The sequence below is a fragment of the Tamandua tetradactyla genome, chromosome 4, assembly GCF_023851605.1.
Source record: "Tamandua tetradactyla isolate mTamTet1 chromosome 4, mTamTet1.pri, whole genome shotgun sequence".
NCBI classification, from domain to species: Eukaryota; Metazoa; Chordata; class Mammalia; order Pilosa; family Myrmecophagidae; genus Tamandua; species Tamandua tetradactyla.
This window is the reverse complement of record NC_135330.1, coordinates 121,794,475-121,820,842: the sequence shown is the minus strand read 5'-3', so window position 1 is coordinate 121,820,842 and position 26,368 is coordinate 121,794,475.

The window sequence follows — 26,368 nt, the reverse complement described above, 5'->3', positions numbered from 1 at the left end:
CATCTCCATTTATAATAAATGTAGAGGTCCACTGCCCAGAAAAGACTTAAAAAATCTTTTTGATATTTCTTTCCTTAAAGATTTTGCTGGTCATTTTTCATCTAATAGTGCTTTTTACATACTATACACATCTTGTCATATACAAATGAGGGGTGACCACTAGCACACAGAATCACAAAATCAAAGTTATTTCATTATAGGAGATACTCAATCATCCACAGGAAAGGTTAGCTATGCTTTTTTCTTTTCCCTTGCTTTCAATGATACTCAGGTGATAGTGCCTCTTACAGTTTTCATAACAATAGTTTATGAATCATCTACATGTAAAATAAGCTTTCTTCTTTTGTTCCTGTGGCAGATAGAAAGCAAAATACCCAGCCTATTGAAGAAAAACTGCCCACATAAACCAGTGAGATACTTGAGTCTAGGACATCTGAATTGAAATTAGGAATTAACTGCATCACGCCTCAAAACACTAAGTACAGTGCTTGATAATGCTGCTATTTTGTTTCTAGTGTTGACACAGTTTTAGAAACAGTTATTTCCAGTTTATATGGACATATTAACATCAATTATGTTTCACCATCTGTGGACCTAATTAAGTTTACCCTTAAATTTGATTTTACCAGACATCATTCACAAGTGAGACATGTTTACTAAACATACTTTATACAAAGAGAAGAAATAGAAAATCAGTTAAAATGGCCCCAAAATAATCTTGTTATTAGTAATTTGGGTGCCAAATAACGTTGCCTAAGTTAGGCTATTCTAAAGACTCAGTGGTGGCTGGTTATTCTGGGAGAAGGGACTTGTTAAAAGACAACAATGAATATAAAATAATTCTTACATTCAATTAAATGGGAAGAAAATAAAATTCGGTTTCCCATCTCCTTCCTAATTTGTTGATCTACATAAACAACTATATTTAATGCTACATTTTTACATTTTCCAACATGTGCACCAGCTTAGAAATAATGGTCACATCATACTTGATTTTGCATTTTATGTATTCCAGTGCTTGAGACTAAATAGATTTTAAATAGGCATTTATGGAATGAATAGTGCAATGAGTAATAAAAATTGTTACCAACAAAAGAATATCCTCTAAGTATCCTCTCATAAACTTTTTTCTATAATTAATTTAAAGAAACACATTCTTTTAAAGTGTTTCTTTTTTAATTTCAATTCTTATATGAAGAAATAAGAAAGAGCAGAAAGAGACAAAATAGGTGTCATGGTCAGATTCATGTGTCAACTTGGCCTAGTGGTGGTACCTGTTTGTCTGGTTGGGCAAGTCCTGTCCTGTCTGTTGCAGTGAGGGCATTTCATAGAATTAAATCATAATCATGGCAGCTGCATCCACAGCTGATTCCATTTGTAATCGGCCAATGGGAGGGTCTTCTGCAATGAGTGATGCTCAATCTAATCACTGGAAGCCTTTTAAAGAGGATTCAGAAGAGACAGGCTATCTTTCTGCTTCAGCTGGCAAGCCTCTCCTGTGGAGTTCATCCAGACCCTCCATCAGAATCATTGGCTTCACAGCCTACCCTGTGGATTTTGGACTCTCTGTTCCCATGGTCACGTGAGATACTTTTATAAGTTTTGTATCTGTGAGTGTTCCCTGTTGATTCTATTTCTCTGGAGAACCCTAAGTAATACAATAGGACATGAAATTAGTAGGGAAACTGGTGTATGACTAAGTATCATATTTCAATTAAGTTTGAAAGTGAATTTGTAATTCTGGCATTATTTGTTTGTGGAAAAATGCATTCTTATTATAAAACTACACCATAAGGTATTTTTAGAAATAGATATAAGGAGCCAAAAAACTGAGAGGGAAAAATGTGGTAATTGATGACAAATGCAAGATTTCTGTTTATTTAATTATAAAAATACTTTCAAGAGCTGCGTATAGGCAAAATAATGACAAAAGCTATATTCTAGATCAGTGATCCTGCACTTGACCATACCTTTCAGAGCTACTCATCCCTGCACAGCTTAATGTAAATGGAATTCCTAGAATCAGTTTGCAAATAATAAGTTTTTTTAGGCGACGGTGAACAGCTTGCAAAATATATTCTGTTGCGTTCACTAGACTGGATTATAGCAAAAGGAATATCCAATCCACCCCCCCCCCCCCAAAAGGAATGATCAATCCCCAAACCCAGGAATTTCAGATATTGCATTTTCTAGGATTCCAATGAAAATAAATAGAAGAATTACTACACTGAACCAATACCAGGAAAATCACCCAGGTACAATTTTGTTTTCAACATATGTTCTTGAATTGCAAGCAAGTTCATATTTCAAAACATGCACAAATAAATCAATGTGATTGACAATTTAGTGGTGTTTCTGTAACCAGTGCCTGGCTGGTAATGATATCAGATGAGCCCTGATCCAGGTTTTCGGGGTCTCACTGCTAAAGGAATTTAGACAAACATGAGGGCTAGTAGGAATAAGAAGTCAAGTTTATTTGAAATGAGAGAGTACATGTTGGAGAGGTCAATACAGATGTGCCCAAGGGAGGAGGACACACACCAACTGGGTTGGGTTTAGCTCACTTTACAGGAAGTCTTGTTGCTGTAAGGTTTCCATAGTAACCTTTAGTCATCAGGTGTTTTGTTTGTGCAGGTTCTCATGGTGACCTTTTAACAATCTTTACAATCCAGACTTTCTGTTATTAACTAAGAGTTTGCTTTGGGCCCAGGATTTTACAAGTATTTATGGTTTGGGGAGATTTCAGTGGTTTGGGGAGATTTCAATGATTTGGAGACGTTTTGGAGCTTTATGGAAATTTTTTGTCCTGTGAAGTTTGCAGCTGAAGTTTGCAACTCTGTATTAACTCTTCCAAAGTTAATAGAAGACCAGAGACCACAGGCTCGATATCCTATTCTATCATACCTCAATTTCCCCCCTGAAAGACTAGAATTCCCTTAATCTTTAGAGGTTCTGAGGCATAAAAGTTCATTTTCTGAAACTTCTTCCTATTGTATTAAGGACAGCTGACCCAAGCTACAAGGGCGTAAAAGTCTTTCTCTAAGGCTGGGGATAGGCTAGTTCTAGTCTGGAATGGCTTCATATTCATGGGTGAACATAAGCTTATTGTGGAATGCTTGTAGTCTGTTGGAAACAAATCTGATAAGTAGGTTAAATATATATATGGGCCAGATATAAAAATGAGAAGAAAAGGAATTAAAGCACCCAGAAAAGGGAGGATCCAAGTAGTTAGATTAGGTAAATGTGAAATTCCAGTCACTCCCAGCATTGTTTATAGTTCATCGGGAATATTCCCAAAAGTCCTGCATGTTTTCTTGAATTTCACCCGAGTTGTCAACATAAAAGCAGCACTCTTCTTGTAAGGAGGGGCATGTTCTCATGGTACTGCCGTGAGTGCATCCAGAGCTCATCCTCTTTTGAGCACTGCTGCTGCTAAGGATTCTATTTGGATCCAGAAGAGGCCTAGAGTTGCTGTAGTGGATTTTACACTATGTGTGGCCTCTAAGGAGAGGTTGTGGTGGAATTGGTGGCTGTAACAAGTCTTCCTACACCAAGACCAATGGCTACAAGTGTGGGGCCTGGTAAAAGAGGGATTAAGAGAGGAAATGCATGTTTTGGTCTGGAGAGCAATGTGAAGGAGGGAGGAGTAACTGGTTTCCAGCCTGGTAAATAAGATAGTTCTGGGATAGCATAGGATTAAGAGGAAGAGCCAGTTCAATCGCTGGGTAAAGTTAGAAAAGTATTATTTCTGCAGAGAAAGAATAAATGTTCCTCAGCTTTGAGGGTGAAATAAAAGTATAGAGTAGCTAGATGCCCACAGATTGAAGTTTTACAACCAGCTGATTGCCCAAGGCTCGCAACTTTAGTTGTGAATAGTAAGCAGCTAAATCAGGACCACTCAGGGCAGAAGCCCCCAGGAACCTGTCATAGATGTAGAGAGTCAGGGTACTGGAGGTGGGAGTGTCCCCACAGAACAAAGGAGCCCTGAGGATGGAGAGAGCCTCCAGGGCCTTGTCAGCCACGCCAATGCGGAAGGAAGGACACTGGGCTGAATTTGCGTAGAATCCCCAGGCAGGAGGGAAGCCTCTCCAAAAGCCCAACCAGGACTGCAGGGGCCCAGGCCCAATGGCTCCCTGGACTTCACCATTGAACATCAAAATCATGGTACCCGGGTATCTCTGAATCCAGCAATTAAGACCATTTACTTTTTAATTGATATGGGAGCCACATATTCTGTCTAAACTTCTCACTCTGGTCCTCTCTCTTCTAAAACCTGTCCTATAGTGGGAGTAGATGGTAAGCCTCAGGTTGAGCTTTTACCCCACCTCTCCCCAGCCAAATTAGTGGTTGTGTTATTTTGCAAGCTGCTGGAATGTGATATACCAGAATTGGAGTGGCTCTTATTAAGGGAATTTAACAAGTTTCAAGTTTAAATTTTCTAAGCCTATGAAGGTGTTCAAGCTAAGGTATCCAGGGAAAGATGATTCAAGGAAGGCCAATGGGTTAGAAACACCTCTGTCAGCTGGGTAGTCACATGGTTGGCATCTGCTGGTCCCTTGCTCCTGAGCCCCATTGCTTCCAGCCTCTGGTCCTGTGGGGGTTCCTCACTTTACTTCTCCAGGGCTGGCTTTCATTTCTTGACTTCCCTTGGCTCTCTCCAGGTTCTGGTTTCTTTACATCTCATCACAACATCTGCTGGGCTCCAAACATCTCCAAACATGCATGTCTTTGTTCTCTGTCAGCTTTGCTCAGAAGTTTCTGTTGGGTCTATAGTTTTTTCAAAATGTTTCATCTTTAAAGTACTCCAGTAAACTAATCAAGACCCTGGAATGGGTGGAGTCACATCTTCATCCAATCAAAGGGTCACACCTACAACTGGGCATATCCACAGAGATAATCTAATCAAAAGTTTCCAGCCTACAATATTGAAACAGTATTAAAAGAAGTGGCTACTCCCACAAGATTGTATCAGGATTTAAAACAACATGGCTTTCCTGGGGACACATAGTACTTTCAAACCTGGACAATTATTTTCTTTTGAGTCATCCCTTTTCAATAATAACAGAATGACCCACCATTTCTGGGGAGAGATATGTTAGAGGCATTAGGTGGCCAGATCGAAATAATAGGCTGTCTGCCAAAGCAGGGAATTGAAAGCCCTACTGAAAATATTGTAGCTTTAATTATGGTATTAACGTTAGCAGGGACAGAGTCCCTCATCTCAGAGTTCAAAAGTAAGGTGAACCCTAAAGTCTGGGGGACAGACTGGCCTGGAAATGCAATTTATATCCCTGTCCTATATAGAAGGGACCTGCCATTCCCCAGATAAAACAGTATCCCCTGAAGCAGGAGGATATCAATGGTATTAAATTTCTCATCCAAAAATTCCTGAAAGCAGAACTTCTCATCCTCTGCAGGTCCTCCAGTACCTCTAAATACAGTTCCTGAAACCGGTTATCAGATCAGTGGCGTGAGAATGTTCGTAAGGGCGGAGGTGGGTAAGTGGGTAATATTTCATATAAGAATATTCTTCTCCATCTCCTGGAATTTCCCATCCTAATTTAGTCTTATTCTATCACTTTGGTTTGATGTTTTGTATTTTTATAATTATTTTTCAAAAATCTTCTTCACCACTGGTTTTGGGAATTGGTGGTATTGGAATTCATACTAAATTATGAAAATGCAAGAGCTTTCTGATGAGAATCATGAAATCATAAAGACCACTGACTTAAAAGGAAAGAGTAGATGATTCATTTATTAATTTAAGAAAAAGTAGATAAGTGAAAGAAAGATAACATCAATTTCCATTTTAAATTGACCCCTTGATAATCAGTTTATGCAGGTTCCTACCTTGTCTGCTTTCTGCCTTGTTCAATTTCCAAATAGCAGATGATTTCATATTGAGCATTTTTAAGATATCACACTGGTAATTAAGATTAACTCTGGTAATTTACACACCAGAGTTTCCTTTAGCACTGAAGGCAGAATTCTCATTTGCTAGCTTTCTTTACATTGTGTACTGAGGAAGTTACAGCACAATCAGCAGCTACTTCCCAGCCCTTGCCACCTGCCTTCTGTTGATGTTTTTTATTGTGTGCACATTTCAATAAGTTGCCTGGAGGAGAAGCTAGGTCCAATGGAGTGGCCTGACCTTTAGCTGGAAACCAGGAACAAACAGTTCCAGCTGCTTATGCGGGCAGGAACTCTTAGTTCCAGGCCCACTTGCCCTGGGTTTACAGAAATACTGCTCTCAGGTTTTGCAGATTTCTTTCTCCTCTCCTACCATGAAGTGGCGTATGTGCCTATTCTGAGTGCAGCTTTTGTCTCCCTTTCGAGAGACAGGCCAGTGAGAACTCCTCTCCTGCTCCTTTGGACCCTTTGTGCTGTGGAGCATTCATTTGCTGAAATTTTCTGTCGGGCCGGAGTCTGTTCCCATTGTGCACATGTAGTAATTCACTCCCCATCATGTCCAAAAGCTTTTCATTCTTTAACTGCGTGTCCACATGGCATTGAACAATCCTGAAGTATTTACAGTGTGCCAAGCCCTATTTCAGGTTCTGATGAAACGGAATCTTGTGCCATGCAATGTGCTAAACATTTACATAAATAATTTTATGTAGTCATCGTATCTACCCATGTTATAAATGAAAGAACTGAGGCACAGATAGAAGCTTTTTAGAATATGTATTTGTAAGTGGCAGAACTAGAATTAAAGCCCATGCTACCTAATCCCATGGTTCACGTGTTGATCACCAGTAAAATCCAAACATTCCTAAAGGACCACATTCCATTTGGGGCAGAGAGGAGGTGGGGAGCAGAGTTAACGCTTTTGGCCTCCTCCCAAATAAGTCAAAAGTTGGTGGGCTTGCTTCGTCACATATAACCCATTTGGTGGGTAAACCTAACAAGGTGTCATCAAAGCCAAAGAGAAAACGTTAGAGGAAGAGAGCAGGCCTCGATAAATGCAAAGAGATTTAGTAGTAGTTATAGTTTTAGGGATGTTGGCAAGAGCCATTTTAACAGAAGGGGCAGTAATCAGATCTTTGTCAGTAAGTGGAGGATGAGACTGTGAGGAAGGAAAAATATGAGATTTAAACTATTTTGAGAGATTTGGATGAAAATGGAGACAGTTTGAATAGCAGCTGGAGTAGAATATGACTCATGGAATGAGATCTTAAGCTTGCTTTTTAAATTTGAATAAGACACATGAAGAAAGTTCAAGGAAACACTGGGTCATAATTTTATGTTCTCAGAATGCAGTAAGTATAGTGCATGGTGAATATTTGTCTTAAATATGGATTAGGGTATTATAATCCTAGATAAGTATAATATTTTCCCCTCCTTGTGAGAAGTCTGTTTAAACCATTTATCACTTTAAAATCTTAGGCTGTGGTGGAGTGGTCAAAGACCTTTTATAAGATGCTTGCTATTCTCACACACATTATTTTGTAGAGCTCAAACAACTTTGTTACTATGATTACTATCAAGACAACATAATATGAAAAAAGTGGTTGACTACATTATATGACTTAAATGTCCGTGAATGGTATGCTTGTTTTGAAGGGGGTATATTTCAGGGGTGGTGATCATGTGCATCCAAGACTAATGTGACAGAGCTTGTTCTTTTGCATAAAAGTGGTGAATTGAAAATGAAGTTTATTGAGAACAGTTTTCCAGGAAGAAACAAAAGTTGTAACTAAGAAACTCAAATATAGCATTACATTTCTATAATGAAAAACGGCTATTAGCAACTGCAAAATGAAGACAGTGATATCAGTACATAGCTTTTTGTTGGTTTGTTTGTTTTGTTTTGTTGGGTTTTTTATAACTGGAAATGCCTTTTTTTTTTATCCAAAACAATAACAAGAGGAACAACAGCACAATATTGGGGTCAGTACAATTCATCATATATTCACTCCCAACACTAGCTCACAGAGAGAAAGCAACAATGGATCTAGAAGTGTAGCATCATAATTTTCATGTAACTAAGAAAAATGAATTTATTCTCATGAAGAGGCAATGAACTAGCTCAAGCCTTTTATGAGAGGTCAAGACCATATTGGGACTCTCATTGTTGAATGTCTTAAATCAATTGGTCTTTAAAGGCATTTAATTACCAACTGTTATCATTCACACCACACCCTTTCCAAAGTTAAAAAGTAGGGTTATGATAATTGAAAGGCTGAAATTCAGCTATCAGTTTACACATACACATTGCAATATTTTATGCCGAATAGTCCCTGTGACTTTCACATTTTCTCTCATATTCCAGGACCCTTTAGTATGGAAGGTCATCAGTGACCCCAAGAGTCCAAGTCAGTTACCATCCTTTAAATACATGGGAAAAAATTTAGGTGTCTTGACTTTATTGACCTTAAACAACATTAACTTGGATATAAAAATGTCAGTTCAGAAAACACCTCAATTCTCAACGATATCAAGTTCATACAAAAGTCATGGTTTCTTACAGAGAAATTCAACTATTTACACACCTGGTCAGAAGCAAAGTCCATGATGAGATTGTTACCTGAATGAGTTAAGTTAGCTCCCTCTAAGGTTCACTAGCTGAAAGTTCATTTTGCAGTATGTCAGTCAGAAATAAAAGCATTCACTTCCCATGAAGGAAAACTACATCTCCCTATAACTCTTCCTTTTTCCATCCTGGTTGGCTCATCCATCCATAGCTCTCCCTTCGAAGACTCCTTCTTGAAAGCCTTGGACTACATCTCTTGGGAATTCCACTACTCAATCCAGTACACATTGGTGAAATAATTGCTCCAGGGCCAGGGATCTGCAATTGTTCTTCCATGGAATCCTCACCAAAAACTCCTTCCTGAAAGTCTCAAATAACATTGCTTTGGAGTGCTACTGGTTCATTGCAGTATGGAGTTGAAATAATTGACCCAGTGCCAAGTAATGATATTGCCATTCCACAGACTCATCATCTGTCCAATTGAGTGTCACCTGGAGCTCCTTTAAGTTAGTCAATTGTGAAGTCAGCAGAGCCATAGTACATAGTTTTTAAGCATGTTGTTGCCCACAAACACATCAACAATTTTGCCCCTTTCCCATGCATCTAGAATTTTGTCTAAAGACTGTTGGTAGGGCTTATCTTTACAGTCTTTACTTCATAGATGATCAGACCTTGAGAGCTACATTTAGACTTGAGGAGAGGGCTGAAATTCCTGAAAACTAAGAGGCAATAAGTCTGATGGGTCAGTGTGTCTCCCTTTATGAGCAGTAAAGGGAGAGGATGTCTCTTTTCTGTAAGGGGCATTCATTCCATGTTAGATAGAAACAAAAAGTTATAGGTTGTTCTTAAATATGGATAGAAAAGTTAGATTGTTGCTGAGTAACAAAACAGGTAGCATCTGACAGTCAAGTCATTTGCTTTTCTGTTCTTAAAAATCTTCCCACACTTGTGCAAATACATTTCACAGGTTCATTTGCCAACTGGATTCCTTGTAAGTTTGGGTGATGGAATGTACTAGCAGGAGATTGGCGGGCAAAAGGAAAGAAAAAACTACAGTGTGGCTATTTCTCCTGGTTTTCGCGGCTGGAAGCATCTCTGAAAATATCTGTATCTTCTTTTGGGACTCAGTTCCCACTGAGTAATTCTTGAATCCTGGATGCACTGCTCCCTCCCTTGGTTACTTCCACTTTAGGAATGGGGAACAGCTTCAGCTCCTAATAACTCTGGAATTCCTCCTAATTCTCTAGTTGGCTTGGATCTAGTGATGACTTTATACATAATTTTTGAATTAAAGTCCTATTGGCCTGCCTGATTAGGCTCACTTATTTTTGCATACTTAACACTCTTTATAAGAATTTTGAATATAATAGTATTTGCGGTTCTCCAATTTGGGGAGATATACATTTTTTAAAGTAAAATTGTAATCTCATCTTAAGAATAAATTTTCCAATTTCAACATGTATTTTCATACAAATTTGTCTCCAGTGTGATAACCACTGTGCAGAATCATATGCATTCATATTTTCAAAAGGACTCAAAGTATAATGGAAATTGCATGCATCTGGATTTTTGGAAAACACAACAATGTGAACATTTTTCACTTCATATTAAAACTATATGACATGTTTTTGAAATAGCATCATGGTATGATAAAAATTGTAAAAATAGTTCATATTCTATTTGGGGACATGGACGCAGATTTGGTCTTTGGTTTTTTTCCCTAATAAAATACGTTATACATATTTCCTTAAAAGGCATCATTTTGACTATAATATTCGAAACAAAATTATTTTTTAGAATAAATTAATAGGTGTATTTTACAGACAAGTATTTGCAAATTGAAATGGTTTTGTTATGCTATATTGAAAAGCCCTCTATAAGACGTCATTAGGAGGGACTAAAAGAAATATTAAAAATCCATAAATGACTGATAAGTGATAGGAATATTCTTTAAATTTATTGTTTCTGCTTGTTATGGAAATGCAGGAAGCCTTATAAAACAATTAGATAATTTAATTTGGGGGGAATATATGTTTTGGGGTTATCCTTGTCTTGCATTGTTCATTTTATGCTGATGAACTTCCTGTGTCCAAAACGATTGTGATGCTGTTCTATACAGTGTGTTTCTGTAATAAGACCTTAATTCTCAATCATGTTTCAAGCAATAGCTCACAGAAGGTGCGTACTGCAAATGAAAAACAGGCATTTTGCAATCAGGGTCACTTCTCAATCCAAACTCTAGCATTTACTGGGATTGTGGATATGAGCACATTAACCACTTTTTCCTCTGATTTTCTTGTTCCAAGGAATTGTCAAGAATATTATACATTTCAATACTCTAATAGCTCATATTAAATAAAAATATTTGATGCTCAGTCACCTTTGTCACATTTAATCTCCATCTTCCAAGTACACAAATTATAAGTATGCATATTAATTGATAACTCAGTTAAATAAATATGGTGTTCATTGCTATTTGTATAGAAAATGGAGTACTCAACCATTGGTCAGAAAATGAATGCTTTAATGTTACATATTTTGGACAGAAAGAGTGATTCAGCTTGCATCACTCTGATTTATAGAGACATGAGAGAAGAAGAATCCACCATTCATTTAGAGAATACCTTTCATAGGTAATTATGCCTTAAATGCTTCGAAATTCAGACTTATGGATTAGAAGAGTGCATGCGGTTATCAGCAAGGACAGATTGATTAAGTATAATACCAATACAATTAATGCTACTACTAGATACTGTATAACACCATTTCAATACCTTTATATTAGAAGCTAAACTTATTCTGGCACTTTTTGCATCTTAGATGTGTGAGGGATGTTATGGAGTTCGCTGATACATGATACCGTACATCAAAGTGATACAATACCTTTGGACAAATAAGATAGTGTAAGAAAAAAAAATGACCCCATCAACTTCTCTGGTGGTAGGTTTTTGAGAAATAGCAGGAAGACAACTTAAATTAATGTAATGAACCAACAGGTGAGAAGCACACTCAAAAAATCCTTTAATCTAGTTTCAAAAGAGATGACAATTAAGTAAAAACCTGCAGAGCATGATCACAATTCCACAAACCCCCTGCCTGGAAAACTGTCTGAACTTAATCAGGCATGATTTCTTCATAACATAAAACAAAGAAACATGTTAAATAAGGACTTGCAAATCCCACATAAACTGAAAAGCTGAAAGACATGTTCCATATGTGGTATGATAGTGTATATATCAACTACTCAGACCATTCTCCTGGGGAAAATCAGAAGGACAGGAGAGTATGAATATGTATGCGCCTACCACATTATATTCTGGAGTACAACAAATAAAACACAATGCTCTATATTTTCTACTAGAAATTTTAGATATTGAGCTCTGTTCCTAAGAGCTGTGAATTTGTTATTAAAGAAATGTGAATAATAGGATCTTATACAATTATTTACAAGGGTACTTAGGAAATAAACAGAAGTGACACCGTGGTTTTTGCCACCTTTTCTGAAGAAACTCAGAGCAGTAGGTCAAGAAATTTCAAATTAGGGAAAAAGAACCACCTCCTTAATAAAGGACTGTTTTCAACACAGATGCAGATACATTAGGGCTATGTTCTAGTTTGCTAGCTGCCAGAATGCAATATACCAGAAATGGAAAAGCTTTTAAAAAGGGGAATTTAATAAGTTGAAAATTTACAGTTCTAAGGCTGAGAAAATGTCCAAATTACAACAAGTCTATAGAAATGTCCAATCAAAGGCATCCAGGGAAAGATATCTTGGTTCAAGAAGGCCGATGAAGTTCAGGGTTTCTCTCTCAAATAAGAAGGCACATGGTGAACACAGTCAGGGCTCCTCTCTTGGCTGGAAGGGCATATGGTGAATATGATGTCATCTGCTAGCTTTCTCTCCTGGCTTCTGGTTTCATGAAGCTCCCCTGGAGGCGTTTTCCTTCTTCATCCCCAAAGGTCGCTGGCTGGTGGACTCTCTACTTCATAGTGTTGCTCTCTCGAATATCTCATTCTCCAAAATATTTCCTCTTTTATAGGACTCCAATAACCCAATCAAGACCCACTCAAATGGGTGAAGACATGTCATCCCCTAATCCAATTTATCAACCACTCTTGACTAAATCACGTCATCAGGGAGATGATCTCATTACAGTTTCAAACATACAGTATTGAATAGGGATTATTCTACCTTTATGAAATAGGATTTATATTAAAACATGGTTTTTCTTAGGGAGCATACTTCTTTTCAAACCAGCACAGGCTACCAAAAGGCCTCCTAAGTGAGTGAATCTAACCTTCTCCCGCATCTGGAAATCCCTTTTTAAAAATGGTGTGGTTTATTCCATGTCATCTAAAATCTATAGAACAATGTATCTTTCACAATATATTTTTAATTAATGTTAATTCTTTTATTTTTGTGGTTTAGGTGTTGAATTCTAAAATGTGTAACCAAAGAAATAGAAAAACCCTGTCAGAGATCTAAAGAAATGTAATAGTTTGCATATAATTATCTAACCTTCATAATGTTTATTTTTATTCCATGTTAAAATAATAGACAATAAGGGATGAATTTAAAGAAAAATAAAACACATTACTAAGCATATAACTCAGAGATAAGTACAGTTAACATTTAGAGATATTTCCCTTTTTTTTCTATCTTTTGTATTTTCCATTTTATTTTTAATAGTGGTAATAGTAGCAGTAGTGGAAGGGTATTAAAATTAAACAATATGTGTTATAGTTTTGTATACTGTTTTAAAAATTTAATATCAAATATTTGATTGTTTAATATTTGAGTATTGATCATTTTCCATACCACTGAATGTGCTTTGAAAACAATTCCACCCTGAATATGCAGTATTATTTATCTTAGCTTAATATCTGTTTGGTATTTAGATTTTTCTAGATGTGCATTTTAAATTAACATGATGGTAATTCTTCTTCCATTTAAATGATTTTGCATCTCAGTTTTTCTCTTTCGAATGTAGAAATGTTGGTCTTCAATATATGAAGACTGTTAAAGATACTGATACATATTGTAAAATTTATTTCTGGAAAGCTTAATTTGAGTGCATTGTTACAAAATCAATGTACAAATATACCTACATTAATAAAATATTACCACTGCTTACATTTAAACAAATTAATAAATGTTTGTATATTATTATAGTAAAATATGCTTGCTGAACACAATATTCCAGTATAATATTGTAAAGTAATATGAAGATGGAAGTGAAAGCACCAACTCCATAATTTCATTTCTCTCACACGAAGATTTAACTATTTAGTGTATATATGGTCATATTTTACCATTGCACACACCTATTGATAATTGCAATATATATGTGTTTGGAGAGCTGTCAAACGTGAATATGTTTCAACTACAGGCAGTCCAATTCAAATTTGTGCATACTAAACTCTTCATGTTACCCTAATATACCAAGAATAACTTCACGTTCCCTGCTGCAGATGCCCTTTTACTTTGCTAAGTGGCCCTTTTGGTAAGAAACTAAGATGACCCCAAGAAAGCTCTGTCTTAATGTTGATCTCTTTTGCTCAATTTTACTCACTCACATTTTTTCCGAAGAAAAACTACCAATCACAATGTAGCAAAAATTCTCCTTCAGTCCATTGTTAAATCAGTTCACCAGTCCAGCTGTGCCCTTTAAATCCCCATGCAAGGCAGACTCCAGTTCATTATTTTGCCCTAACTGGAATACCTGCACACCCAAGTCTCTCAAGTGGCCCCATGTTACCATTTTTTCACTTGTCTCAAGTGTTTCAGATAGTAGCACTCTCTAAAGAAAGTCTTCTCTAAAAATCAGTCATAATATGCCGAGGATGTTCAAAATTTGACAGATTTATTTTACAGGAATTTTTTTTTTAATCCCTAGGGAATAAAGAAAACTGAACAGGAAATATTCAAAGAAATAATATAGCTAAATTTTACATAGAAGAAAACAGATGCAAATTTTCCATTTAAAAATCCTCTATCAGTATAACAGGATGAATTTAAAAATCCATATTTAGACATGTTTTGAAAAATGTCTTATTACAAATAATAAAGCAAATATACAAAATCTTTCCATAGAGGAGAAATCAAGTGTCTAAAAGAGGAACAGAATCTATTTGTATGAGATAAATAATTCCAAATGCTAAGAACCTTAAGAAATAATTTCTATATATGATAAATTATAACGCAAATACCATGACAAAATGATGGCATTTCTAATGTGAAAAAAAAACTGAAAACATTTATTTCTTGTATGCCCATTCTGGGTCAAAGTCTTGAAGTTCCACTCTAGAAAAATTAGAAGAATAAAAAAAGAAAACATGGCATTAAAAACAATCAGAATTAATTAGGAAAGCAATAAAATGTATGGAGAACAGCTGGGAAGTACATGCAGCTAATGATTGCAATAATTTCACACCTCAAGCAATAATTTAGTTCCACATTTAGCTTATAGACAAACATTTTGTAGATTATTTCTCTTGAAAATCCCTTATCTCCATTTGTCTATCCATTAATTACGACAGTTTTTTTAATCTGATTTCATGGGAAAAATACTCTGTTCAGTTGAACATCAAATGTTTGCAAACATTTGACTTAAAAGTCAAATATACTCTGCCCATAGGACCCACCAGTTGACTCTGAATTATTTATCCAAGAGATGTGGAAGCATTTATCCAAATGTTTGGAATTGAGAATGTGATTGGCAAATATTTCTATTTCATTTCATTATTATTGACTTGTATTCTGTAGCTTTATAATATTGTTGAAGTCTGGCTCAAAGACATTTACTAATCTACATCCTGTGCATTTTCCTTTGATTTTAGAGTCAATTTATTAATTTGCTTAAAAAGTATTCTTGGGATTTAAATTGAATAGGTGGCTTGATTGAAGGTAATGATATTTGGGAATCCATGAATAATTTACACTAAAATGATAATGAGTATAAGGATATTCAACCCAGTAGGAAAGTCCTGAGAAATGATGCTGTCTGGGTAAACAGCTAGATCTATCCCTTTTTCCTTATTAAGTATATTACAAGCATGTTGCATCACTCAGACAATTTACCAGATGTCCCACACTATTTTAATAATTATTTCTCTTTTCCCATTCCTTCCCTTCTCCCTACCTAATCACAATATCCTCACACATCCTCACTCAACTGTTGATCTATCACTATTGAATAAGTACGTTTCCTACAATTTTCTGTAAAAGGAATCAGAAAGTGTGTTTACTTCTTCTTTCAGTTGTCATAATTGTTTCCATATTCTAACATATGGTGGCAGGTGTACATAGTAAATTCTTTTTTTTTATTGCTGAGTCATATCTTCTAGTACAGCTCTGCCCACCACATTTATCCATTCTTTGGTTGAAGGAGATTTGGATTATTTCCAGGTTTTGACTATTACAAATATGGAAGCTATGAATATTTGTGAACAAGTTCTTGATTGAATAAATGCTTCCACAACTCTTAGATAAATAATTCGGAGTCAGCTGGTGGGTCCTATGGGCAGAGTATATTTGACTTTTAAGAAACTGGCTAACTATTTCCAAGAGGGGTTACTCTACTCCACTCCTACCAGCAGTATGTGAGAGCTGCAATTCGTCCACATTCACACAAAAACTTGAGAGGTACAATAAGTTTAGTCATTCTAGTAGGTACACAATAGCATTGTTATTTAAATATGCATTTTCTTAGTTGCTAATGATGCTGATTATCATTTCATGTCCTTACTTGCCTATATATGTACATATACTTATATATATGGCAGGTCTATTCAAATCTTTTGCTCTCTTTTCTATTTTCTCATTTCTGACTTTAGAGTGTCCTTCACATATCCTGAGCAAATGTTTGGAATTGAGAATGTGATTTGCAAATATTTCCTTCTAGTCTGTCACCTTTTTCTCTTGAAGAGCAGAACTTCTTAATTTTGATAGATGCAGTTCTTCTTTTTTTCTTTTATGGATCATGCTTTTCATATGGTATCTAATAAATGTTTGGCTACTAAACCAAATTTGAAAAAAAGTTTTCTAACAGAATTTGAAGTTTTAGAACATATGTTTGGGTTAAGATATATTTTGAGTTGATTTTTGCATATGGTGTGAGGAGGGATCAAAGTTAATTTTTGATTGTTTGCATATGATATACAAGTGTTCTAGCATTATTTCTTGAAAAGATGCTTTTCACTAATGTATTGCATTAACATATGTCAACAGTATATGGGTGTCTTCCTGGATGATCTCTAGTGTTCCATTGAGTATTTATCTATTTCATTTCATTATTATTGTCTTGTATTCTGTAGCTTTATAGTATTGCTGAAGTCTGGCTCAAAGACATTTACTAATCTACATCCTGTGCATTTTCCTTTGATTTTAGAGTCAATTATTAATTTCCTTAAAAAGTATTCTTGGGATTTAAATTGAATTTTTTAAATCTATGATCATTTGAGTGACATTAATGAATTAAGATTATTGTATTAAAAGTTTTTTAAACACAATAAATCCCTCCATTTATTTACATCTCCTTTAATTTCTACAGACATTGTGTATTAGTTTTTAATTTATAGGTCGTTTGCTTCTTTTGTCATGTATATTCACAAATATTCATTTTTTATTGTAAAATATAATGTATATACAAAAAACAATACACTTAAAGGACATTTTACTGAGTAGTTATAGAACAGATTTCAAAGTTTGTTATGAGCTACAGTTCCAAACTTCCAGGTTTTTCCTTCTAACTGCTCCAAGACACTGGAAATTAAAAAGAAACATCAATATAATGAGTCAGTTATCATACTCATTTGTTAAATCCTAACTTCTCTATAACTCTTCCTTCTCCTTTGAACCCTCTCCTGTCTTTAGGGATATTTTGACTACGCCCATTCTAACTTTTTTCATGCTGAAAAGGGGTGTTGACAGTATGGGATAGGCAGGTGGGACCGGTTCATGTTCTTGGAGAGACTGGCAACACTGGGTTTCAGGACTTATTAGGCCTAGGAACCATCTGAATGTTTTGGGTTTCTGAAAAGTAAACTTAGTAAATGAAACTTTTCTAGGATCTCAGATACAGCTCTGGGTGTACTTTGGTGATTACAGGAATGATGTCGGTTGGAGTTTGGCAAACTGTTGCAATTAGCAATATTAAGCTAAAGCTTGCATAAGAATAACCTCCAGGATAGCCTCTCAACTCTATTTGAACTCTCTTAGCCACTGATACCTTATTTTGCTGCACTTCTTTTCCCCCTTTTGGTCAGGAAGGCGTTGTTGATCCCACAGGGCAGGGCTGGGCTCATCCCTGGGAGTCATGTTTTGTGTTTCTAGGGAGACTTTCACCCCTGGACATCATGTCCAGAGAGGGGGAGGGTAACGATTTTACTTGCAGATTGAGCTGAGAGAGAGAGAGAGGCCACATCTGTGCAACTAAAAATGTTCTCTGGAAATAACTCAGGCAAAATTATGGGTAGGCTTAGGTGTAAAGATCAAGGGCTTGGCCTATTAACTTGGTGGAGCCGATGTCTTGAAGGGACATTTAAATGGTGATTTTTAAAAATTGGTGCAGGCTCAGTGTGAAGTTGCTTGAGAGTCAAAATCTCCTGGGGATCCAGTCTTATACATCTACCAAATCTTTGACTGTTTTCCTCCAGAAACCACACCAGGTTCTCATGGTAAAGATAAGAAAATTTCCTTTATGTTAGCAAGAGGTAGAATAAAAGCAATCATTTTGAATTATGCCCAGAGTATTTCATATTCCTCATACATACATTCCCCTTCTTGGTAAACTAATTCAACAGAGTCTTATCTCACCTGGAGGAATATCAACTAGCTATTAAGAATTCTCCTTTGGGTTTTCTGTATGAAGTAAGGAAAGGAAAGGAACAGGCTAAGAATGCTTCTGATCGCAGTCCGTAGGTTCAGACACACTAAAATGCTTAGATTAAACCATAGAATTATAAGTGCTGTCCTTCCCAACAATATACACCAGAGCTGCTGCAGTATAATAACAGTGGATTTTACAGTTGTGTAGAAAGGAAAAAAAAAACAAACAAAAAAAACAGCGTGCATAAACAAGGCAAGCATCTGAATCAGATTCATATATGGCCAAGAATTTGGAATCATAAGTCTGGAAATTTAAAATAACTATATATTAACCTTTGTAAGGGCTTTTCTAGAAAATGTAAACAACATGGAAGAACAGATGAGAGATATAAGAAGAAAAAGGGAACTTTAACAAATAAATAAAAGGAAAAGTTACAAATTGAAAAGACTGTGACATATATGAAAAATGGATTTTATTGTCTCATCAGTAAACTGGACTGGTCAAAGAAAAGTCAGTGAGCTTAAAGATTGGCCGGAACTACTCAAGCTGAGAAACAAAAAGAAAATGGATGAAAATCAAATCGCAAACCCTCACACACACTCTCATACAAGAACACCCAAAATCTGTGGGAGAATTATAAAAGATTTAACATAAATGAAATGGGAATACCAGAAAGAAAGAGAAGAAGGAGCAGAAGAAATATCTGAAGCAATAATGGCTGCAAATTTTCCAAAATCGTTGACAGATGTCAAACCATATATCAAGAAAGCTCATAGAAATCAACAAAAAAAAAAAATACCAAAAAACAAATTCCTAGGCATAAAATATTTAAGCAAAAAAAGCACAAAGACAGAGAAAATCTTGACAGCAGACAGAAGGGGAGATGTAACTATGGCAGAACAAAGATGAGAATTACAACAAACTTCTCAGAAACCATGCTAGCAAGAAGAGATAAGTAAAATATATAAAAGGTTAAGAGGGGAAAAAACCTCAAATTAGAATTCGGTCGCCAGCCAAATTTACCTTCAAATGAGAATTTGCCACCAGTTGACCTGTCATGCAAGAAATGTTTAAAGAACTTTTCAGAAGGAAGAAAAATGACATAGGTCAGAAACTCAAATCTCCAAAAAGAAAGAAGAGCAATAGAGAGAATATATTAAGTTAAAGTAAAATGTTTTATTTTCTGATTCTTATTTGTTCTAACAAATTTAACAGAAAATTATCCAATAGATATTTTTTTGCAATTGAAGTAATAATTGCAAAAATGTTTATAGCATGGTTGTAGCATATGGAATGGTGAAATTAATGACTGTAATGTATAGGAGAGGAATTGGGAATAGTCTGATCTAAAGGACAATCACACACGTAAAGTGGTATAGTATTATTTGAAAATGGATTGAGAATACTTGTAAATGTATCATGCAAACACTAGGGGAAACACTGACAAACTTTTTTTTTTTAATTATAATTGCTCTGCTAAGACACAAGAAAAGATAGAATTTATAAATGCTCAATGAATATCTGAAGAGACAGATAAAGAAGGAAGATTAAAAAAGAAACAAAGAATAAATGTACAAATAAAAAACAGTTGCAAATATGGTGGATATTAATCAAACTATATTATTAGTCACTGTAAAGGTAAATATTTAAAAAGAGAGGGTGGATTCAAAAACAAGGTCTAACCTATGGATTGACCATAAAAAAAAATCAACATTCATTATAAAGACACAGATAGCTTAAAAGTAAAAGGTTTGAGGGAAGGCCACAGTAGCTCAGCAGGCAGAGTTCTTGCCAGCCATGCAGAAGACCTGGGTACATTCCTGGTGCCTGTCCTTGCAAAAATAAATAAATAAATAAGCGGATATAAAAATATGCTATGCTAGCATTAATCAAAAGAAAGTTGGAATGTCTATATTAATTTCAGGCAAACCTAACTTCAGAACCAGGAATATCATCAGGTATATGAGGGGCATTACATAATGATAAAGAAATCAATTCTCAGAAAAAAGACATTATAGTCCTCGAAACATATGTACCTAAAAACACAGCATTAAAATATAGGAGGTGAAATCTAATAGAATTACAAGGAGAAATAGACTAATCCACAGTTATAGTTGAATATTTCAATGCCCCTCTTTCAGTAATTGAGATATTCAACAAGCAGAAAATCATTAAGAATATAATTGAACTGAACAGTTCCAGCCACTGACTGGATCTAATTGACATTTTAAGAAAGCTTCATCAAACAAGAGCAGAATACACAGGCTTCTCAAGCTCACATGGAACATTCGCTAAGTAGATACCATTCTGGGTTATAAAAATAACTTAACGAATTTGAAAGACGGGAAATCATGCAAAGGAGGATGTCAGACAGCAATGGAAATAAATGAAAAACTAGTAAGAGAAATACAGCAGGGTAGTTGCATAAAATGTGGAGATTAAACACCGCACAACACATGGGATTATGTTTTAAGAGAAATAGAGAAAAAAAATTGAAATAAAAATAATAACACAACCTATCAAAATTTGTGGAATTATACAAAAGGCAGTGTTTGGGGTGAAATTAATAAATAGCATTGAGTGCATGTATCAGAAAAAAGAAATAAATTAATAATCTAATCTTCTACCTAGGAAACTAGAGAAAGAAGAGCAGTATAAGCATAAAGGAATCAGAAGAAAAGAAATAATAAATTTTAGAGCAGATATAAATTAGATTGAAAACAAAAAATCAGTAGAGAAAATGAAATGAAACCATAACCTGGTTCTTTGGAAATATTATTAAAATTGATTAAACTTTAGCCAAACTAAAAAAAGAAACAAAAAGGGAAGGCACAAATTACTAAGATCAGAAATGAACAGGATGCCATAACTACTGACCCCATGAGCCTTTAAAGGATAATAAGGAAATATATAATTTAAACTCAGAGATTTAATTAGATAAAATGGACAAATTTCTTGAAAGACACAAATTACCAAAGCTCACAGAAGTAGAACTAGAAATTGAATACAAACTTCATAACATTCCAAAAAAATATGTGCCAGGTCTAGATATTTTCATTGGTGAATTCTATCAAACATTTTCTGAAGACATAATACCCAGTCTCTATAATCCGTTTCAGGAAATAGAAGCAGAAGTACAATTCTTAAAGTATTTATTAAGCTAGCTTTACCGTAACACTAAAACAAGATAAATATATTACAACAAATGAAAATTGAAGACCCCAATCATTTATCAGCATAAATGCAAAATTCTTCACAAATATATTAACAAACTGAATCCAACAATTAATGAAAAATTACAAACCAATGCCAGGGGGTTTTACTCCACATGTAAAAGTCTGTTTTAATACTCAAGAATCAATTAATGCTATACATGATTTCACCAAGGTAAAGAAGAAATAATCCTATGCTCATATCAACTGACACAGAAAAAGAATTTTACAAAATCCAACACCTATTCCTGATGAAAATACTCAGCAAACTAGGGATAGAAGCGAAATTATTCAACTTGACTAAAATATGTATGCAAAACCTACAGATGAAATTTTGATTTTTGATGAGAAACAAGATCTTTTCCCCTTAAGATCAGGAATAAGGCAAGATATAATCTCTCACAACACCTGTCCAACATAATTCAGATGTCCTAGATATTGCAATAAGATAAGAAAAGGAAATAAAAGGTATGCAGATTCAGGAGTAGGAATTTAAACTTTCTTAGTTCATAAATGACATAAGTATCAAAAGAATCAACAACAAAGTACTGACGTTAGTAATTATATGAAGACTACATTATAGAAAGTCAATAGGCAGTAGTCAATACCAACAATGAAAATTTGAAAACTTGACATCAATAAAAAAAAGACAATAGCTTTCATGTTACAAAAGTGAAAATCTGAAGTGTCTATCTAACCAAACATGTGGAGGATCTTTGTTTGAAAAACCATAAAACTCTAATGAATAAAGTCAAAGAAGAGATATTCTGCGCCCATGGATAGAAAGACTGAATATTATTGTCATGTCAATTCTTAACAAATTGTTGTATAAATTTACACAACCCTAATCAAAACCTTAGCAAGTTATTTTGTGGCTATCAATAAAATAAATCTAAAGTTTATATAGAAAAGTAAAAGACCCAGAATAGCCAACACAATCCTGAACAAGAAGAAAAAAATCACAGAACTGACACTCTGAAGACTTCATATATAGCTAGAGTAATCAAGACAGCTTAATATTTTCACAAGAATAACAAATATTTCAGTGTAATGGAATAGTGGAGTCTAGCAATAGTCACACAAATAATCTTTAGCATAGGAGCAGAGGGATTCAATGGAGAAAGAGCAGTTTTCAACAAATGGTGAGACACAAACCTTATAACTTTCACAAAAATTAACTCAAAATGAATAATAAATCCATGGGCAATCCATATGCAAAAATGCAAACTGTAAAACCTCCAGAAATTAACACAGAAGAAAATGTAGGTGACTTTGAGTTTTATGATTTTTCTTAGATCCAACACCAAAAATATGATCAATAAAAAAAAACACAAAATAAACTTGACTGTTCAGTAAAACAAAATGACTTCCTGTATCGCTGAGAGAGACCTATGTCTGAGAAAAGATTTTCCAGAAGACAAAAAACAATTGACCTGTAGGGGTTCCCCCACAAAAAATACCCAATTGAATGCAACCTACAGAATTGCAGATAAGCAATACCTGATAATAACCCAGTTTCAGTAGAGGAGAAATAGCTTATTAAAATGGACAAGTGTACATTGCTAATCAATGTACATCTGCTTCCTACTTTATAAAGCCCATTTATGTAAAATAGAACCCTAACATCAGCCAATCAGAAGATTTCCTCTCTTGATTCCACATTTCTTCTATATCAGTTCTCCCCTTTTGCCCCTTTGATAGATCTCCTTGCCACATGCAGTTTGGATGCTGACCAATTCATGGATCATAAACTCCTCAAATTTATGTAAGGAATATATTGTTTAATATATTTTAATAGATGCTATTAAAATATTTAAAAAATTTTTCTCCATGAAAAACACTCCTAGGACAAAAAGAAAACAAGGCACAGACGGGGAGAAATTATTTTCAAAACACTTATCTCTTAAAAGACTTTTGTCCAAAACTTTAGAAGGACACTTAAAGCTCAACAATAATAAAATATTCTATCCAGTTAGAATTGGACAAAAGATCTGAACAGAGATCTTACCAGATATACAGATGGAAAACAAGCTTATAAAAGATGCTTCACAACATATATTTTTAAGCAAGTAACAAGTTAAACATCTATAAATTATCACTGCACACCTATTAGAATGGCCAAAAATCTAAAATCCTGATGATAACAAGAACTGGCGAGGATGTGGAATATAAACAATTGAAAAATTTGCTTCTGTTTGAATGCAAAATGGTATAGCCATTTCAGAAGATAGCTTGCAGTTTCTTCAAAGTTGAGCATAATCTTACCATATGATCTGGCAATTGCGCTCCTAGGAATTAACCCAATGGAGTTGAAAACGTATGCCCACTCAAAAAATTGCATATGGAAGTTTATAGCAGCTTGTTAATAATTTCCTCAAAGTAGAAGCAGCCAATATGTCCTTCAGTATTGAATAAATAAGCAAACTGGTACATCCAAACAATGTGATATTATTCAGTGATAAAAAGAAAGGAACTGTCAAGCCAACGCATTTGAATCTTAAATGTACATTGCTAAGTGAAAGAAATCAGTCTAAAAAATCATGTATATGTTATGATTTCAGCTAAATGATATTCTGGAAACAGTAAAGCTACAGTGACCATAAAAATATAATGGTTGTCAAAGCTTCAAGGGTGTGGGAGAGGGATGAATGCATGATGAGGAGGGGATTTTTTTGGTGGTGAAACTAATCTGTATGATACTATAATGAATGATACATGCATTTGTCACAAACTATAAAACTACAACACAAAGGTTGAACCTATAGGCTTTAGTTAACAATAATGTACCAATATTCGTTCATTTATTGTCTCTAAGCCCCATTCTAATGCAAGATATTAATAATGGATAAACTTTGTAGAGGGGACAGTATGTGGTATATGGCAACCCTGTATTATCTTTCAATTTTTCTGTAAATCTAAAATTTTCTAAAAACGTAAATATTATTCATTAAAAGCAAAAATATACAGGGCAGTGCAACGGTGGCTCAGTGACAGAATTCTCACCTGCCATGCCAAGAGTCGGGTTAATTTCCTGGGGCCTGCCCATGTGAAAACAACACCACCAACAAAAATAAATAAATATATTTCAAGCCATATTAGCATTTGCTTATAAATGCATAAAGCACTTTTGAAAATTATATACAAGCTATTTATAGCACAAGTTGCTGTGGATAAAAAGTAGCTCTGGAACAGGAGTGAGAAGATGACTTTTCCCTGATTTTCATTTGTACTTAATGAATTGCACTCTAAAGAATCAATTAAATTACATCAAAAAAATGGATGTAGTAACAATTCTGAGGTGACTTCAGCATGATCCTCACAACTTAACATAGTTCAGATTTTGAGAAGGCTTAAAGAAGGCACGTATTTCAGTTGTACGATTGTAACAATCCCTTTGAAACTTGTCAGTGTCCGTATGTCATATACCTACAGTTCCATATCTTAAAGAAGCAAAGTGTTATTACCAAAAATCATACTTTCCATTTATTTTGGTTTGATAAAGCTGCCAGAATGCAAAATACCAGGAATGGATCGGCTTTTACAAAGGGGCATCATTAGGTTACAGATTTAGAGTTCTAACACCATGAAAATGTCTGAAGTAAGGCATCAAGGGGGCGATAACAGTCTCCGAGGAAAGGCTGTTTGTACCCAGGACCCCTCTGTCATATGGGGAGACATATGGCACTGTCTGGTGTCTGTTCTCTTCTGGGTTCTGGTTTCAAAATGGCTCTCTCTTTCCAAAGGTCTCTGGGCATATCTCATTTAGCTTCTCTGAGTCTGTCTCTCATGTTTTCTGCCTTTATTCTTTTTACAGAGGACTACAGTGAAAGCAGTAAGACCCATCTTGATTTGGGTGGGTGAAATCTCCATGGAAACAACCTAAACACAAGGTCCCACTCACAGTAGGTCGGCACCGACAAGGATGGATTAAAAAAGCATAGGCTGTTCTGGGGCACATAACAGTTTCAAAACAGCATAGCACTTTAATCCTCCCCACTCCTGGTCCAAAATCATTTACTTTATTTTAATGGTAGTGTCTATAATTCATTTGTTCCTTAGTTCATGTTTTCTTTGTGTTAATACAGAAGTACACAAAGAGACTCAAAGTTAAGGTGATTAATTATATTAGTTTTAATATATTTTATTGGGCAAACTTTTGCTCAATTCCAATTACATTTCCATACTTGAAAGTTCTGTTAAGTTCATTGACAATCTCCCATCATCCATAATTATATACATATATAATAAGATATACACATACAAACATTAAATACAAATAATAACTTTTAGAGAAAAACTAGAAAGTGAAATCCTCAAAGTCAGGAACCATATATATTTAATTTGGTCTCTCTAGAAATAAGCCAAAATGCCCAGTAGAAATGATTGAATTATTGTTAACTATTGTTTAAATTATTTTGCTGCATAATATTCTGATGTGTAACATCATTGATACAACATAGTTGTATGATTGATTATACTTTTTAATATCATTCATATATATATATATTTCATCTGTACCAGTTTTAAAGTGTTGTTTATCACAGAAAAGCCATGCCCTTTAATTCTGATTCAATATTGTAGGGCAGAAACCCATTTGATTAGATTATCTCCACACAGACGTAGCGCTCCCATTTGTGGGTGTGATGTTTTGATGAAATTATCTCCAGGAAGATGTAGCAAGCCCAGTTGTAGGTGTGGCCTTTTGATTAGATGGAGATGTGACTCCACCTAATCAGGGTGGGTCTTAATTAGTTCATTAGAGTCCTTTAAAAGAGGAAGTATTTCGGAGAAAGAGCAGAGCAGATGCAGATGGTTGAAGAACAGTTGCTTCAGAGGTAACCTAGCCAACACGA